The sequence below is a fragment of the Maylandia zebra genome, linkage group LG18 (genome assembly GCF_041146795.1).
Source record: "Maylandia zebra isolate NMK-2024a linkage group LG18, Mzebra_GT3a, whole genome shotgun sequence".
Lineage (NCBI taxonomy): Eukaryota > Metazoa > Chordata > Actinopteri > Cichliformes > Cichlidae > Maylandia > Maylandia zebra.
This window is the reverse complement of record NC_135184.1, coordinates 2,152,598-2,158,459: the sequence shown is the minus strand read 5'-3', so window position 1 is coordinate 2,158,459 and position 5,862 is coordinate 2,152,598.

Sequence of the window (5,862 nt, the reverse complement as noted above, 5' to 3'; positions counted from 1 at the left end):
ATCAACAAAGATGATTTTGCTGGATTAGCAGAGACGGGAGCTTCATGATCCGGGCTTTCCCTTCTGGAATCATAACAGGAATAATAAACTGATGCCACAGTGAACATGGACAGCTCTGGACTCGCTCGCTCACTACAAACCAGAGCAGTCTGCAGATGTGCTTTAGTAATGCTTCCAGGATCGCTGGGGCTAATGGCCGAATGAAGTTCAAGGACTCACAATGAGGCAGGAGGGAAAGGAGGGAGTCCTAAACTTCTTTGGAGCATCCATACACAGTTTTGTGTCTGTGCCACTCCTGAGTTCAGAGCCGGTCCAGTTCTTGTTTTTCTTTGGGAGGAGCAGCCATAAGCAGCAGGACTGGAGTCTGTCCCAAAGCTCAGTGACCATCATTCACACTCTCCAAGGTCCATCTTCAGAATAATTTATCATCACTTCTGCAGCTGCCTGATGGAGCAGCCAGGCTCTCAGCTGCACATCAGGATGTTTTCAGTCCAGCTGAAGGTCTTTCAGAAAACACTGTGAGAGGGAACTTTTGGACTATGTTACCGAAACCTTAATCTGGAGTTTCAGCTGTATTTCCATGCACTGTGCACAGTAGATGGAATGATCCACTTTACTCTGGTGTGAAAAGTGAAAAAGAAACTGAAAGGCACATTTCAGTAAACAGCAGCAGCTCAGTTATCTGGAAGGCAGTAACCTAAAAATACACCCTTGTTTCCTGAGCTTCAAACACACCACCTTGTGTTTTTCTGAGAAGCTTCACCTGCTGTGGTTTCTTACATCAGCTCAGGTTATTTATTGACTTCTAGTCTCTCTTGAGACGACTGACAGCAGCCATTCGTCTTCAAGCTGACAGAGATGGTGACACTGTGCACGGCCACGTCTCGTACAGCCGTCCCTTCATCCCAGAACCAGAGAAAACACAGATCCCAGAACAATAAATGTTAATGGGCTCCAACAATGCACCTGCTGATATACATGTAAAGAGGACCATTAAACTAATGAGTCAGAACAGTCGGCTTGGAGCTGACGGCCACAATAGGGAAGTCGGAGACGGCCCAGTCTGGCTGCTAAATGTGGAACAGCTTCCCTGCTGCACAAAATGCAGTATTTTTACATTAATGTGTCACTGTGACTAAACTACATGTTTATTCTTGGGGCAGGATTTGCTGACCTAGCAAAGTGGGAAAAAAACTCGAGCGATTCAGCCCAAACCAAACTCCGTGATAATGAAGACGGAAAAATAACTAAATATAAGGACACTGACTGAAACTCGGAGTAAAAATAACAGCACCACAGAACATGAGCCCCAGCCTCCAGCTCCAACTTCTGAGGTGGACATTTTTTGTTTTGTGGCTGCAAAGGCAAATAAAGACAAAGAACCTTGAAGCTTCAACGCCACAAAACCAAACAGAGAACCATCGGGCTGCCAAGCTTCAGTTTAACCAACGCAGGCGGCTGTAGCTGCTAACTGCACCCCTGACCTGGACACGCGTTTGTGCTGTTGGAGATTTTAATGAGTCATGTGACCAATAATATGGCTGCTGTGAGTTTAATGGGAATAACAGGCCGGCCAAGACGTCTGAGCTCCAGCTTCTCTGAGTGAAATTCAATTTTTTATTAATTTAATTACCGTCTTTATAGTCAGTGCTAACAATGCTAATGAGCGTTAGCATGCTTTCAGCTCAGTTGGCCAAAATGTTCAGGTTGAGGCCCAAAATCAATGAGTGATGCCGCAGTAATCACGTCCATCTTTTGTATACAGTACGTGCAAAAACGATTTTATTATTGCGATCTTTTCCTGTGAGGCTCATCGGTTTTGTAGACCTCGCTGCTCTGGACCCACAAAACTACAGGAACAAAGGAGGGATGCAGGTGTTTGGGAGATTTAATGAAAACCACTTCATGCAGCAGAGCTTTGAATCCTGTTCACAGTGTTACTGGTGTGTTTTGCAGGAGGTACTGGTGAACTGTGGGCCAGTAACAGTTAGCTGTAAATTGTGAGTCAGGACGTTAAGATGAAAAGAAAACAGTCGTGTTAGTGTTTGCAGTATCTTATCACACAGCTGCCGTCTGGTTAACCCACAAAACTAAAAGTAACACTCCCCACCTGACAGATCGAACTGCTGAGCTGATAAGCCTTCACGTGTCCCCTGTTTACCCACGATGCCGTGCGGTTTTATCACTCAAACGATGGAGCGGTTTCCTTTTTCACTCCAACATCAATCCCACCGACCTGCAGGAAGGAACTCCTAACACGGGCAGCAGGTGTGCTGTGTCACAGTGAAGTTTAATGAATGCACACGAGCGGTTTCAGGGACAGAGATGGTTGTTGAATAAAATAAGTTCCTCGAGTAGAAAGCTCACGTTCCTCATGTTGTTGGAAATAGATTGTTCGAGTTCTCTTACATGGAAAAACCAGAACATCACTTCCTTATTTCCTCACTTCAGCCCTTCCTTAATAACTAGAAGGATGCACATCGGGATCCAAAAATTATTTGTTCATAGAAATGAATCAAATCAGAATCCAGCGATAGTGACACCTCACAAGAACAACGTCCTGGGTTTGGATCGTTCAGCCTGTTTGCAGGTTCTCTCCAGGTTCTCTCTGGGTTCTCTCTGGGTTCTCCGGCCTCTATAGTCCAAAGATAAGTATGATTGGTTAACAGGTGTTTCCAATCTGGCTGCAGGTGTGAATCATTTTGCCTTTGGTTTTAACCCTGCAACCACCGGTCCAGGTGTACGTTACCTTTTATTAACAGACAAATACAGGTTACATGTTACAAAGGAGCCAAATCAACAGTAAATGTTTGCATCCTGTTAAAGCAGAGTGCTAGCGTGGCTCCTTCACAGCTCCACGCTGTATAAAATCATTCACACACAGTGTTTTGAAGCAGGTGATCACCATTTGCCTGTTTTGTCCAGTACAACTTCTGGCCCAGGTGTTATGAAGTATCTGACTAGATTTTTCCACTTCACTCATTTAAAACACTAAATTTCCGCCGCTTATCATTTTTATTTTTCACGCCTCCACTGACATTACAAGCGTGCCTTACCTTTTCTGTGTTGCTTTCGTGTGGTTTGGCTCTTCCCACGGTTCGTGCGGATCCTGATATTGATGCTGTTTTGCATGTTTTTTGCAAAAATGGAGATTTTCCAACAAAAGAGCAAAAAACCGAAGCGTGAAGAGTCTGAAGTTGCTTCTTTAATTTTTTATTTTTATTGATTATGCGGATCATGAGAGCTAAAAAGAAAAGGTTGGATATGATTATTGATGATGTATCTGGTTTCTTAGATTCTACACGTTTTTAAAATGCCTAAAATCATCACATTCCTGTAATAAAGATGAAGAGCAGCGCTGATGGAGACTGCAGCGACTCCACAGCAGTGGGAGCTGCTCCACCTGCGTGAGCGTTTTATTATCTGTGAGGCTGATAATACAAACCACTCTCGGGCTTATTTTTAACTGCCACAGCTGAAGGAAATCGTGCCTGATGTGATAATAATAGTTGACCTAAAAGGAGTCAGGAAAGGGAAATATCCCCGAGGTTTGACTTTATCTCAGTGGAAAGTGAGTTACAGCCTCCATCTGCCCCTGCAGGCCGCCGTGAACTGATCAGAGATTTCTTTTTCCATTTTAACTGTCATGAAGTTATTTTACAGGAAGTGACCACGATCTTCTGTCCCTGCACGGGGAACCGGTCTGCAGCGTCAGGTCCAGGTTCTGTCGCCCCTGAACGCACAGATCAGTCATCTGGTTTACTGCAGTACACGTGCTGCATTGTTTCTATAGCTTGATGTTGTCATCTTTAAATTAAGCAGTAGTGGGTGTCTCCCACCTGACTCCCTCAGAGTCAGCTGACTGGTTGACGTGTGTCCCGTGGTTCTGGCGGTTAGAGGCCACACAGAAACATTAACGAGAGTTTGGTTGTTTCATGTGTCAGAGCACTTGTTGATCCCTTCAGCAGGACATGGGCGTGCTCTCTCCTCCTTCTACAAACGCTTCATAAAAAGTGTCTTTGATCTGCGATGAGACACGTCAAACACGCAGGAAGTCTTTCTTTCTGAAACACACACACGCTCACAACCCACGCACTTTATCTAATCTTTACACTCTCACTATAAAGATAAGATTTCATTCAAATATCTCAGTCAAGATAACATGCATTCCTCTCCCGCCCACGTCCCTCTCTGAACACATTAGCAGCAGTCTGAAATCCAGTGAGGCGTGGAAGTGCCCCCTACAGGCTGCACTGCTCATTACTGTAGCTGTAAACGACTCGTGATTAAACAGAATCAGGTCGAGCGGTTTGGAGACAAAGTTAGAGACACACTGAGACGGTTTGACATGTGCAGAGCAGGGACCGAGGATACACCGGACACAGGATGATGAAGATGGAGCTGCCAGCAGATACAGGCGCAAATATCAATAGTAGCAGTCCAGATACTGGTATCAGATCAATACCAGCACAAGAAGTTTCTTTCTTCTCAGTTCAGTATGGAGCCCACTGATTTATGTTAAACCTTTTTTCTTTTTAATGACACAAAAACCTCAAACAAGCACTGTGGAAAACATCTGACCCTTTTTGTGTCGACTGTCACGTCTGTTTTATTTAAAGCCTATGTCACATTCAGACTACAGCAGCTGATCCAAAGTGCTTTACAGACACATTTGCATAAAAAACACATTTCCCAAAAATCCAGCCTCAATATCAGAAATTACAAATTGGTCATGATTCAGCCCAGACATCCCGACACGCTGCTCTCCCACATACGCCGCCTTCATAGGGTCAAAGTATTGGTTTGGTCCCTGTGTTACTTGGTATCAGCAGTCAAACAGCTGGAGAAGACAAAGACCTCAGAGGAGGGTCACAGAGGGGTGGTGCAGCAGAGGAGGAGGAGGAGTGTGTGTGTGTGTGTGTGTGTGTGTGTGTGTGTGTGTGTGTGTGTGTGTGTGTGTGTGTGTGTGTGTGCGTGCAGAATGTTTACAAACCACGTCATCATTTTGTGGTCATTGTGGTTTGATATGACAAAAACTGGCTGGTTTGTTTTCTTGTGTGATTAAAATGTGTCAGTGTTGTTATGTTGCTCTACAAAACAGGTGTGTTGTGCTGACGGAGTTCTTCACCTCCTTTTAGCTGATCCTGTGCTCCTGCTCGCTCCCAGTGAAGAGCCTCTGCCATCTCCAGCTCGGCCGCCTCCAAACCGTCAGAGCAGGTCTCACTAACGTCATATAAACCTTCTCTTTTACTCTTGTTGCTGTCCTACTGCCACACGTCCCCCTTACACTCATCTCCACCTGCTCCACCCTGCCTGCACCCTCTTCTTCACCTCTCTGTCCATTGCTTTGAATATTTGACCCCAGGAATTTAAACTCATCCACCTTTACTAGCTCTGATCCTTACAGCTTCACTGTTGCACTCGTCTCCCTCTCATTGACACACATCTTACGTCTGCTGTCTGTAAAAGAAAGGAAGAGAGCTCCTTTTCCATCAGGAGACCAGCTATCAAACAGATGGACAGACACCAGAGGAGGACACAGAGACTGGGGAACCAGCTGAGAAGTTTTAATCTATGAAACCAGCCTGAGAATTCTAAAAAACCAAAGTCATGTAATAACTATACGGCGCCAACTGGCAGTCCACAGTATAACTCCTCCTAACTCCTCCTCAACATCCCACACCAGTTCCATAAACGGAGCTTTTATATTTGGTTTGAAATCATAACATTTGAACACATATATACATACAGATATAACATCTGTGTTTAGTGTAAAGCTGCTGCTGGGATTTTATTTCTAACACCGAGCAGTTGGGACTTCTGCACCCTGCGGGGAAAAGAGCGGAACCAAAGTCCGACAGT